Genomic DNA, 13,659 nt, shown 5'->3' with positions numbered 1-13,659 from the left:
ATGCACTTTGCTCTAACTTCTAAGGGATAGTTCGTACTTGAAAATTGAAGGCGTTTTTTTTCTTTTCAGACTTTGAGGAGCATGAATATGTGTTTCTTCTGCAAATCTGAGTTCTGTGTCAAAAGTTACGTGTTCTGGCTGAAATGAGCCCTACTGCCAATTCTGAGATGCACTTTGGTGTAACTCCTGAGGGAAAGCTCGTACTTGAAACTTGAAGGCGTTTTTGTGCTTTTCAGACCGTGAGGAGCATGAATATGTGTTTCTTCTGCAAATCTGAGCTCTGTCTCAAAAGTTACGTGTTCTGGCTGAAATGAGCCCTACTGCCAATTCTGAGATGCACTTTGCTCTAACTTCTAAGGGATAGTTCGTACTTGAAAATTGAAGGCGTTTTTGTTCTTTTCAGACTGTGAGGAGCATGAATATGTGTTTCTTCTGCAAATCTGAGTTCTGTGTCAAAAGTTACGTGTTCTGGCTGAAATGAGCCCTACTGCCAATTCTGTGATGCACTTTGGTCTAACTCCTCAGAGAAAGCTCGTTCTTGAAACTTGAAGGCGTTTTTGTGCTTTTCAGACCCTGAGGAGCATGAATAAGTGTTTCTTCTGCAAATCTGAGTTCTGTGTCAAAAGTTACGTTCTCTGGATGAATTGAGCCCTACTGCCAATTCTAAGATGCACTTTGATCTAACTCCCCAGGGAAAGCTAGTACTTGAAAATTGAAGGCGTTTTTGTGCTTTTCAGACTGTGAAGAGCATGAATATGTGTTTCTTCTGCAAATCTGAGCTCTGTGTCAAAAGTTACGTGTTCTGGCTGAAATGAGCCCTACTGCCAATTCTGAGATGCACTTTGCTCTAACTTCTAAGGGAAAGTTCGTACTTGAAAATTGAAGTCGTTTTTGTGCTTTTCAGACCGTGAGGAGCATGAATATGTGTTTCTTCTGCAAATCTGACCTCTGTGACAAAAGTTACGTTTTCTGGCTGAAATGAGCCCTACTGCCAATTCTGTGATGCACTTTTGTCTAACTCCTCAGGGAAAGCTCGTGCTGGAAAGTTGAAGGCGTTTTTGTGCTTTTTAGACTGTGAGGAGCATGAATATGTGTTTCTTCTGCAAATATGATCTCTCTGTAAAAAGTTACGTGTTCTGGATGAATTGAGCCCTACTGCCAATTCTGTGATGCCCTTTGGTCTAACTCCTCAGAGAAAGCTCGTTCTTGAAACTTGAAGGCGTTTTTGTGCTTTTCAGACCGTGAGGAGCATGAATAAGTGTTTCTTCTGCAAATCTGAGCTCTTTGTCAAAAGTTACGTTCTCTGAATGAATTGAGCCCTACTGCCAATTCTAAGATGCACTTTGATCTAACTCCTCAGGGAAAGCTCGTTCTTGAAAATTGAAGGCGTTTTTGTGCTTTTCAGACAGTGACGAGCATGAATATGTGTTTCTTCTGCAAATCTGAGCTCTGTGTCAAAAGTTACGTGTTCTGGCTGAAATGAGCCCTACTGCCAATTCTGAGATGCACTTTGGTCTAACTCCTCAGAGAAAGCTCGTTCTTGAAACTTGAAGGCGTTTTTGTGCTTTTCAGACCGTGAGGAGCATGAATAAGTGTTTCTTCTGCAAATCTGAGTTCTGTGTCAAAAGTTACGTTCTCTGGATGAATTGAGCCCTACTGCCAATTCTAAGATGCACTTTGATCTAACTCCCCAGGGAAAGCTAGTACTTGAAAATTGAAGGCGTTTTTGTTCTTTTCAGACTGTGAGGAGCATGAATATGTGTTTCTTCTGCAAATCTGAGTTCTGTGTCAAAAGTTACGTGTTCTGGCTGAAATGAGCCCTACTGCCAATTCTGAGATGCACTTTGGTCTAATTCTTCAGGGAAAACTCGTACTTGAAAATTGTAGGCGTTTTTGTGCTTTTTAGACTGTGAGGAGGATGAATATGTGTTTCTTCTGCAAATATGATCTCTCTGTAAAAAGTTACGTGTTCTGGCTGAAATGAGCCCTACTGCCAATTCTGAGATGCACTTTGGTCTAACTCCTGAGGGAAAGCTCGTACTTGAAACTTGAAGGCGTTTTTGTGCTTTTCAGACCGTGAGGAGCATGAATATGTGTTTCTTCTGCAAATCTGAGTTCTGTGTCAAAAGTTACGTGTTCTGGCTGAAATGAGCCCTACTGCCAATTCTGAGATGCACTTTGGTCTAATTCGTCAGGGAAAACTCGTACTTGAAAATTGAAGCCGTTTTTGTGCTTTTTAGACTGTGAGGAGCATGAATATGTGTTTCTTCTGCAAATATGATCTCTCTGTAAAAAGTTACATGTTCTGGCTGAAATGAGCTCTACTGCCAATTCTGAGATGCACTTTGGTCTAACTCCTGAGGGAAAGCTCGTACTTGAAACTTGAAGGCGTTTTTGTGCTTTTCAGACTGTGACGAGCATGAATATGTGTTTCTTCTGCAAATCTGAGCTCTCTCTCAAAAGTTACGTGTTCTGGCTGAAATGAGCCCTACTGCCAATTCTGAGATGCACTTTGCTCTAACTTCTAAGGGATAGTTCGTACTTGAAAATTGAAGTCGTTTTTGTCCTTTTCAGACCGTGAGGAGTATGAATATGTGTTTCTTCTGCAAATCTGACCTCTGTGACAAAAGTTACGTTTTCTGGCTGAAATGAGCCCTACTGCCAATTCTGTGATGCACTTTTGTCTAACTCCTCAGGGAAAGCTCGTGCTGGAAAGTTGAAGGCGTTTTTGTGCTTTTTAGACTGTGAGGAGCATGAATATGTGTTTCTTCTGCAAATATGATCTCTCTGTAAAAAGTTACGTGTTCTGGATGAATTGAGCCCTACTGCCAATTCTGTGATGCCCTTTGGTCTAACTCCTCAGAGAAAGCTCGTTCTTGAAACTTGAAGGCGTTTTTGTGCTTTTCAGACCGTGAGGAGCATGAATAAGTGTTTCTTCTGCAAATCTGAGCTCTTTGTCAAAAGTTACGTTCTCTGAATGAATTGAGCCCTACTGCCAATTCTAAGATGCACTTTGATCTAACTCCTCAGGGAAAGCTCGTTCTTGAAAATTGAAGGCGTTTTTGTGCTTTTCAGACAGTGACGAGCATGAATATGTGTTTCTTCTGCAAATCTGAGCTCTGTGTCAAAAGTTACGTGTTCTGGCTGAAATGAGCCCTACTGCCAATTCTGAGATGCACTTTGGTCTAACTCCTCAGAGAAAGCTCGTTCTTGAAACTTGAAGGCGTTTTTGTGCTTTTCAGACCGTGAGGAGCATGAATAAGTGTTTCTTCTGCAAATCTGAGTTCTGTGTCAAAAGTTACGTTCTCTGGATGAATTGAGCCCTACTGCCAATTCTAAGATGCACTTTGATCTAACTCCCCAGGGAAAGCTAGTACTTGAAAATTGAAGGCGTTTTTGTTCTTTTCAGACTGTGAGGAGCATGAATATGTGTTTCTTCTGCAAATCTGAGTTCTGTGTCAAAAGTTACGTGTTCTGGCTGAAATGAGCCCTACTGCCAATTCTGAGATGCACTTTGGTCTAATTCTTCAGGGAAAACTCGTACTTGAAAATTGTAGGCGTTTTTGTGCTTTTTAGACTGTGAGGAGGATGAATATGTGTTTCTTCTGCAAATATGATCTCTCTGTAAAAAGTTACGTGTTCTGGCTGAAATGAGCCCTACTGCCAATTCTGAGATGCACTTTGGTCTAACTCCTGAGGGAAAGCTCGTACTTGAAACTTGAAGGCGTTTTTGTGCTTTTCAGACCGTGAGGAGCATGAATATGTGTTTCTTCTGCAAATCTGAGTTCTGTGTCAAAAGTTACGTGTTCTGGCTGAAATGAGCCCTACTGCCAATTCTGAGATGCACTTTGGTCTAATTCGTCAGGGAAAACTCGTACTTGAAAATTGAAGCCGTTTTTGTGCTTTTTAGACTGTGAGGAGCATGAATATGTGTTTCTTCTGCAAATATGATCTCTCTGTAAAAAGTTACATGTTCTGGCTGAAATGAGCTCTACTGCCAATTCTGAGATGCACTTTGGTCTAACTCCTGAGGGAAAGCTCGTACTTGAAACTTGAAGGCGTTTTTGTGCTTTTCAGACTGTGACGAGCATGAATATGTGTTTCTTCTGCAAATCTGAGCTCTCTCTCAAAAGTTACGTGTTCTGGCTGAAATGAGCCCTACTGCCAATTCTGAGATGCACTTTGCTCTAACTTCTAAGGGATAGTTCGTACTTGAAAATTGAAGTCGTTTTTGTCCTTTTCAGACCGTGAGGAGTATGAATATGTGTTTCTTCTGCAAATCTGACCTCTGTGACAAAAGTTACGTTTTCTGGCTGAAATGAGCCCTACTGCCAATTCTGTGATGCACTTTGGTCTAACTCCTCAGAGAAAGCTCGTTCTTGAAACTTGAAGGCGTTTTTGTGCTTTTCAGACCGTGAGGAGCATGAATAAGTGTTTCTTCTGCAAATCTGAGTTCTGTGTCAAAAGTTACGTTCTCTGGATGAATTGAGCCCTACTGCCAATTCTAAGATGCACTTTGATCTAACTCCTCAGGGAAAGCTCGTGCTTGAAAGTTGAAGGCGTTTTTGTGCTTTTCAGACTGTGACGAGCATGAATATGTCTTTCTTCTGCAAATCTGAGCTCTGTCTCAAAAGTTACGTGTTCTGGCTGAAATGAGCCCTACTGCCAATTCTGAGATGCACTTTGCTCTAACTTCTAAGGGATAGTTCGTACTTGAAAATTGAAGTCGTTTTTGTCCTTTTCAGACCGTGAGGAGCATGAATATGTGTTTCTTCTGCAAATCTGACCTCTGTGACAAAAGTTACGTTTTCTGGCTGAAATGAGCCCTACTGCCAATTCTGAGATGCACTTTGGTCTAACTCCTGAGGGAAAGCTCGTACTTGAAACTTGAAGGCGTTTTTGTGCTTTTCAGACCGTGAGGAGCATGAATATGTGTTTCTTCTGCAAATCTGAGTTCTGTGTCAAAAGTTACGTGTTCTGGCTGAAATGAGTCCTACTGCCAATTCTGAGATGCACTTTGGTCTAATTCGTCACGGAAAACTCGTACTTGAAAATTGAAGCCGTTTTTGTGCTTTTTAGACTGTGAGGAGCATGAATATGTGTTTCTTCTGCAAATATGATCTCTCTGTAAAAAGTTACATGTTCTGGCTGAAATGAGCTCTACTGCCAATTCTGAGATGCACTTTGGTCTAACTCCTGAGGGAAAGCTCGTACTTGAAACTTGAAGGCGTTTTTGTGCTTTTCAGACTGTGACGAGCATGAATATGTGTTTCTTCTGCAAATCTGAGCTCTGTCTCAAAAGTTACGTTTTCTGGCTGAAATGAGCCCTACTGCCAATTCTGTGATGCACTTTGGTCTAACTCCCCAGGGAAAGCTCGTACTTGAAAATTGAAGGCGTTTTTGTGCTTTTCAGACTGTGACGAGCATGAATATGTGTTTCTTCTGCAAATCTGAGCTCTTTGTCAAAAGTTACGTTTTCTGGCTGAAATGAGCCCTACTGCCAATTCTGAGATGCACTTTGATGTAACTCCCCAGGGAAAGCTAGTACTTGAAAATTGAAGGCGTTTTTGTTCTTTTCAGACTGTGAGGAGCATGAATATGTGTTTCTTCTGCAAATCTGAGTTCTGTGTCAAAAGTTACGTGTTCTGGCTGAAATGAGCCCTACTGCCAATTCTGAGATGCACTTTGCTCTAACTTCTAAGGGATAGTTCGTACTTGAAAATTGAAGGCGTTTTTTTTCTTTTCAGACTTTGAGGAGCATGAATATGTGTTTCTTCTGCAAATCTGAGTTCTGTGTCAAAAGTTACGTGTTCTGGCTGAAATGAGCCCTACTGCCAATTCTGTGATGCACTTTGGTCTAACTCCTCAGAGAAAGCTCGTACTTGAAACTTGAAGGTGTTTTTGTTCTTTTCAGACTGTGACGAGCATGAATATGTGTTTCTTCTGCAAATCTGAGCTCTGTCTCAAAAGTTACGTGTTCTGGCTGAAATGAGCCCTACTGCCAATTCTGAGATGCACTTTGCTCTAACTTCTAAGGGATAGTTCGTACTTGAAAATTGAAGGCGTTTTTGTTCTTTTCAGACTGTGAGGAGCATGAATATGTGTTTCTTCTGCAAATCTGAGCTCTTTGTCAAAAGTTACGTTCTCTGAATGAATTGAGCCCTACTGCCAATTCTAAGATGCACTTTGATCTAACTCCTCAGGGAAAGCTCGTACTTGAAAATTGAAGGCGTTTTTGTGCTTTTCAGACAGTGACGAGCATGAATATGTGTTTCTTCTGCAAATCTGAGCTCTGTGTCAAAAGTTACGTGTTCTGGCTGAAATGAGCCCTACTGCCAATTCTGAGATGCACTTTGGTCTAACTCCTCAGAGAAAGCTCGTTCTTGAAACTTGAAGGCGTTTTTGTGCTTTTCAGACCGTGAGGAGCATGAATAAGTGTTTCTTCTACAAATATGATCTCTCTGTAAAAAGTTACGTGTTCTGGCTGAAATGAGCCCTACTGCCAATTCTGAGATGCACTTTGGTCTAACTCCTGAGGGAAAGCTCGTACTTGAAACTTGAAGGCGTTTTTGTGCTTTTCAGACCGTGAGGAGCATGAATATGTGTTTCTTCTGCAAATCTGAGTTCTGTGTCAAAAGTTACGTGTTCTGGCTGAAATGAGCCCTACTGCCAATTCTGAGATGCACTTTGGTCTAATTCGTCAGGGAAAACTCGTACTTGAAAATTGAAGCCGTTTTTGTGCTTTTTAGACTGTGAGGAGCATGAATATGTGTTTCTTCTGCAAATATGATCTCTCTGTAAAAAGTTACATGTTCTGGCTGAAATGAGCTCTACTGCCAATTCTGAGATGCACTTTGGTCTAACTCCTGAGGGAAAGCTCGTACTTGAAACTTGAAGGCGTTTTTGTGCTTTTCAGACTGTGACGAGCATGAATATGTGTTTCTTCTGCAAATCTGAGCTCTCTCTCAAAAGTTACGTGTTCTGGCTGAAATGAGCCCTACTGCCAATTCTGAGATGCACTTTGCTCTAACTTCTAAGGGATAGTTCGTACTTGAAAATTGAAGTCGTTTTTGTCCTTTTCAGACCGTGAGGAGCATGAATATGTGTTTCTTCTGCAAATCTGACCTCTGTGACAAAAGTTACGTTTTCTGGCTGAAATGAGCCCTACTGCCAATTCTGTGATGCACTTTGGTCTAACTCCTCAGAGAAAGCTCGTTCTTGAAACTTGAAGGCGTTTTTGTGCTTTTCAGACCGTGAGGAGCATGAATAAGTGTTTCTTCTGCAAATCTGAGTTCTGTGTCAAAAGTTACGTTCTCTGGATGAATTGAGCCCTACTGCCAATTCTAAGATGCACTTTGATCTAACTCCTCAGGGAAAGCTCGTGCTTGAAAGTTGAAGGCGTTTTTGTGCTTTTCAGACTGTGACGAGCATGAATATGTGTTTCTTCTGCAAATCTGAGCTCTGTCTCAAAAGTTACGTGTTCTGGCTGAAATGAGCCCTACTGCCAATTCTGAGATGCACTTTGCTCTAACTTCTAAGGGATAGTTCGTACTTGAAAATTGAAGTCGTTTTTGTCCTTTTCAGACCGTGAGGAGCATGAATATGTGTTTCTTCTGCAAATCTGACCTCTGTGACAAAAGTTACGTTTTCTGGCTGAAATGAGCCCTACTGCCAATTCTGTGATGCACTTTGGTCTAACTCCCCAGGGAAAGCTCGTACTTGAAAATTGAAGGCGTTTTTGTGCTTTTCAGACTGTGACGAGCATGAATATGTGTTTCTTCTGCAAATCTGAGCTCTTTGTCAAAAGTTACGTGTTCTGACTGAAATGAGCCCTACTGCCAATTCTGAGATGCACTTTGGTCTAATTCGTCAGGGAAAACTCGTACTTGAAAATTGAAGGCGTTTTTGTGCTTTTTAGACTGTGAGGAGGATGAATATGTGTTTCTTCTGCAAATATGATCTCTCTGTAAAAAGTTACGTGTTCTGGCTGAAATGAGCCCTACTGCCAATTCTGAGATGCACTTTGGTCTAACTCCTGAGGGAAAGCTCGTTCTTGAAACTTGAAGGTGTTTTTGTGCTTTTCAGACTGTGACGAGCATGAATATGTGTTTCTTCTGCAAATCTGAGCTCTGTCTCAAAAGTTACGTTTTCTGGCTGAAATGAGCCCTACTGCCAATTCTGTGATGCACTTTGGTCTAACTCCCCAGGGAAAGCTCGTACTTGAAAATTGATGGCGTTTTTGTGCTTTTCAGACTGTGACGAGCATGAATATGTGTTTCTTCTGCAAATCTGAGCTCTTTGTCAAAAGTTACGTTTTGTGGCTGAAATGAGCCCTACTGCCAATTCTGAGATGCACTTTGATGTAACTCCCCAGGGAAAGCTAGTACTTGAAAATTGAAGGCGTTTTTGTTCTTTTCAGACTGTGAGGAGCATGAATATGTGTTTCTTCTGCAAATCTGAGTTCTGTGTCAAAAGTTACGTGTTCTGGCTGAAATGAGCCCTACTGCCAATTCTGAGATGCACTTTGCTCTAACTTCTAAGGGATAGTTCGTACTTGAAAATTGAAGGCGTTTTTCTTCTTTTCAGACTTTGAGGAGCATGAATATGTGTTTCTTCTGCAAATCTGAGTTCTGTGTCAAAAGTTACGTGTTCTGGCTGAAATGAGCCCTACTGCCAATTCTGTGATGCACTTTGGTCTAACTCCTCAGAGAAAGCTCGTACTTGAAACTTGAAGGTGTTTTTGTTCTTTTCAGACTGTGACGAGCATGAATATGTGTTTCTTCTGCAAATCTGAGCTCTGTCTCAAAAGTTACGTGTTCTGGCTGAAATGAGCCCTACTGCCAATTCTGAGATGCACTTTGCTCTAACTTCTAAGGGATAGTTCGTACTTGAAAATTGAAGGCGTTTTTGTTCTTTTCAGACTGTGAGGAGCATGAATATGTGTTTCTTCTGCAAATCTGAGTTCTGTGTCAAAAGTTACGTGTTCTGGCTGAAATGAGCCCTACTGCCAATTCTGTGATGCACTTTGGTCTAACTCCTCAGAGAAAGCTCGTTCTTGAAACTTGAAGGCGTTTTTGTGCTTTTCAGACCGTGAGGAGCATGAATAAGTGTTTCTTCTGCAAATCTGAGTTCTGTGTCAAAAGTTACGTTCTCTGGATGAATTGAGCCCTACTGCCAATTCTAAGATGCACTTTGATCTAACTCCCCAGGGAAAGCTAGTACTTGAAAATTGAAGGCGTTTTTGTGCTTTTCAGACTGTGAAGAGCATGAATATGTGTTTCTTCTGCAAATCTGAGCTCTGTGTCAAAAGTTACGTGTTCTGGCTGAAATGAGCCCTACTGCCAATTCTGAGATGCACTTTGCTCTAACTTCTAAGGGAAAGTTCGTACTTGAAAATTGAAGTCGTTTTTGTGCTTTTCAGACCGTGAGGAGCATGAATATGTGTTTCTTCTGCAAATCTGACCTCTGTGACAAAAGTTACGTTTTCTGGCTGAAATGAGCCCTACTGCCAATTCTGTGATGCACTTTGGTCTAACTCCTCAGAGAAAGCTCGTTCTTGAAACTTGAAGGCGTTTTTGTGCTTTTCAGACCGTGAGGAGCATGAATAAGTGTTTCTTCTGCAAATCTGAGTTCTGTGTCAAAAGTTACGTGTTCTGGCTGAAATGAGCCCTACTGCCAATTCTGAGATGCACTTTGGTCTAATTCGTCACGGAAAACTCGTACTTGAAAATTGAAGCCGTTTTTGTGCTTTTTAGACTGTGAGGAGCATGAATATGTGTTTCTTCTTCAAATATGATCTCTCTGTAAAAAGTTACATGTTCTGGCTGAAATGAGCTCTACTGCCAATTCTGAGATGCACTTTGGTCTAACTCCTGAGGGAAAGCTCGTACTTGAAACTTGAAGGCGTTTTTGTGCTTTTCAGACTGTGACGAGCATGAATATGTGTTTCTTCTGCAAATCTGAGCTCTTTCTCAAAAGTTACGTTTTCTGGCTGAAATGAGCCCTACTGCCAATTCTGTGATGCACTTTGGTCTAACTCCCCAGGGAAAGCTCGTACTTGAAAATTGAAGGCGTTTTTGTGCTTTTCAGACTTTGAGGAGCATGAATATGTGTTTCTTCTGCAAATCTGAGTTCTGTGTCAAAAGTTACGTGTTCTGGCTGAAATGAGCCCTACTGCCAATTCTGAGATGCACTTTGGTGTAACTCCTGAGGGAAAGCTCGTACTTGAAACTTGAAGGCGTTTTTGTGCTTTTCAGACCGTGAGGAGCATGAATATGTGTTTCTTCTGCAAATCTGAGCTCTGTCTCAAAAGTTACGTGTTCTGGCTGAAATGAGCCCTACTGCCAATTCTGAGATGCACTTTGCTCTAACTTCTAAGGGATAGTTCGTACTTGAAAATTGAAGGCGTTTTTGTTCTTTTCAGACTGTGAGGAGCATGAATATGTGTTTCTTCTGCAAATCTGAGTTCTGTGTCAAAAGTTACGTGTTCTGGCTGAAATGAGCCCTACTGCCAATTCTGTGATGCACTTTGGTCTAACTCCTCAGAGAAAGCTCGTTCTTGAAACTTGAAGGCGTTTTTGTGCTTTTCAGACCCTGAGGAGCATGAATAAGTGTTTCTTCTGCAAATCTGAGTTCTGTGTCAAAAGTTACGTTCTCTGGATGAATTGAGCCCTACTGCCAATTCTAAGATGCACTTTGATCTAACTCCCCAGGGAAAGCTAGTACTTGAAAATTGAAGGCGTTTTTGTGCTTTTCAGACTGTGAAGAGCATGAATATGTGTTTCTTCTGCAAATCTGAGCTCTGTGTCAAAAGTTACGTGTTCTGGCTGAAATGAGCCCTACTGCCAATTCTGAGATGCACTTTGCTCTAACTTCTAAGGGAAAGTTCGTACTTGAAAATTGAAGTCGTTTTTGTGCTTTTCAGACCGTGAGGAGCATGAATATGTGTTTCTTCTGCAAATCTGACCTCTGTGACAAAAGTTACGTTTTCTGGCTGAAATGAGCCCTACTGCCAATTCTGTGATGCACTTTTGTCTAACTCCTCAGGGAAAGCTCGTGCTGGAAAGTTGAAGGCGTTTTTGTGCTTTTTAGACTGTGAGGAGCATGAATATGTGTTTCTTCTGCAAATATGATCTCTCTGTAAAAAGTTACGTGTTCTGGATGAATTGAGCCCTACTGCCAATTCTGTGATGCCCTTTGGTCTAACTCCTCAGAGAAAGCTCGTTCTTGAAACTTGAAGGCGTTTTTGTGCTTTTCAGACCGTGAGGAGCATGAATAAGTGTTTCTTCTGCAAATCTGAGCTCTTTGTCAAAAGTTACGTTCTCTGAATGAATTGAGCCCTACTGCCAATTCTAAGATGCACTTTGATCTAACTCCTCAGGGAAAGCTCGTACTTGAAAATTGAAGGCGTTTTTGTGCTTTTCAGACAGTGACGAGCATGAATATGTGTTTCTTCTGCAAATCTGAGCTCTGTGTCAAAAGTTACGTGTTCTGGCTGAAATGAGCTCTACTGCCAATTCTGAGATGCACTTTGGTCTAACTCCTGAGGGAAAGCTCGTACTTGAAACTTGAAGGCGTTTTTGTGCTTTTCAGACTGTGACGAGCATGAATATGTGTTTCTTCTGCAAATCTGAGCTCTGTCTCAAAAGTTACGTTTTCTGGCTGAAATGAGCCCTACTGCCAATTCTGTGATGCACTTTGGTCTAACTCCCCAGGGAAAGCTCGTACTTGAAAATTGAAGGCGTTTTTGTGCTTTTCAGACTGTGACGAGCATGAATATGTGTTTCTTCTGCAAATCTGAGCTCTTTGTCAAAAGTTACGTTTTCTGGCTGAAATGAGCCCTACTGCCAATTCTGAGATGCACTTTGATGTAACTCCCCAGGGAAAGCTAGTACTTGAAAATTGAAGGCGTTTTTGTTCTTTTCAGACTGTGAGGAGCATGAATATGTGTTTCTTCTGCAAATCTGAGTTCTGTGTCAAAAGTTACGTGTTCTGGCTGAAATGAGCCCTACTGCCAATTCTGAGATGCACTTTGCTCTAACTTCTAAGGGATAGTTCGTACTTGAAAATTGAAGGCGTTTTTTTTCTTTTCAGACTTTGAGGAGCATGAATATGTGTTTCTTCTGCAAATCTGAGTTCTGTGTCAAAAGTTACGTGTTCTGGCTGAAATGAGCCCTACTGCCAATTCTGAGATGCACTTTGGTGTAACTCCTGAGGGAAAGCTCGTACTTGAAACTTGAAGGCGTTTTTGTGCTTTTCAGACCGTGAGGAGCATGAATATGTGTTTCTTCTGCAAATCTGAGCTCTGTCTCAAAAGTTACGTGTTCTGGCTGAAATGAGCCCTACTGCCAATTCTGAGATGCACTTTGCTCTAACTTCTAAGGGATAGTTCGTACTTGAAAATTGAAGGCGTTTTTGTTCTTTTCAGACTGTGAGGAGCATGAATATGTGTTTCTTCTGCAAATCTGAGTTCTGTGTCAAAAGTTACGTGTTCTGGCTGAAATGAGCCCTACTGCCAATTCTGTGATGCACTTTGGTCTAACTCCTCAGAGAAAGCTCGTTCTTGAAACTTGAAGGCGTTTTTGTGCTTTTCAGACCCTGAGGAGCATGAATAAGTGTTTCTTCTGCAAATCTGAGTTCTGTGTCAAAAGTTACGTTCTCTGGATGAATTGAGCCCTACTGCCAATTCTAAGATGCACTTTGATCTAACTCCCCAGGGAAAGCTAGTACTTGAAAATTGAAGGCGTTTTTGTGCTTTTCAGACTGTGAAGAGCATGAATATGTGTTTCTTCTGCAAATCTGAGCTCTGTGTCAAAAGTTACGTGTTCTGGCTGAAATGAGCCCTACTGCCAATTCTGAGATGCACTTTGCTCTAACTTCTAAGGGAAAGTTCGTACTTGAAAATTGAAGTCGTTTTTGTGCTTTTCAGACCGTGAGGAGCATGAATATGTGTTTCTTCTGCAAATCTGACCTCTGTGACAAAAGTTACGTTTTCTGGCTGAAATGAGCCCTACTGCCAATTCTGTGATGCACTTTTGTCTAACTCCTCAGGGAAAGCTCGTGCTGGAAAGTTGAAGGCGTTTTTGTGCTTTTTAGACTGTGAGGAGCATGAATATGTGTTTCTTCTGCAAATATGATCTCTCTGTAAAAAGTTACGTGTTCTGGATGAATTGAGCCCTACTGCCAATTCTGTGATGCCCTTTGGTCTAACTCCTCAGAGAAAGCTCGTTCTTGAAACTTGAAGGCGTTTTTGTGCTTTTCAGACCGTGAGGAGCATGAATAAGTGTTTCTTCTGCAAATCTGAGCTCTTTGTCAAAAGTTACGTTCTCTGAATGAATTGAGCCCTACTGCCAATTCTAAGATGCACTTTGATCTAACTCCTCAGGGAAAGCTCGTTCTTGAAAATTGAAGGCGTTTTTGTGCTTTTCAGACAGTGACGAGCATGAATATGTGTTTCTTCTGCAAATCTGAGCTCTGTGTCAAAAGTTACGTGTTCTGGCTGAAATGAGCCCTACTGCCAATTCTGAGATGCACTTTGGTCTAACTCCTCAGAGAAAGCTCGTTCTTGAAACTTGAAGGCGTTTTTGTGCTTTTCAGACCGTGAGGAGCATGAATAAGTGTTTCTTCTGCAAATCTGAGTTCTGTGTCAAAAGTTACGTT

This window comes from Pantherophis guttatus, chromosome 3, assembly GCF_059756535.1.
Source record: "Pantherophis guttatus breed Tessera chromosome 3, ASM5975653v1, whole genome shotgun sequence".
Classification (NCBI taxonomy): Eukaryota; Metazoa; Chordata; class Lepidosauria; order Squamata; family Colubridae; genus Pantherophis; species Pantherophis guttatus.
Note: the sequence above shows the minus strand (reverse complement) of the source record.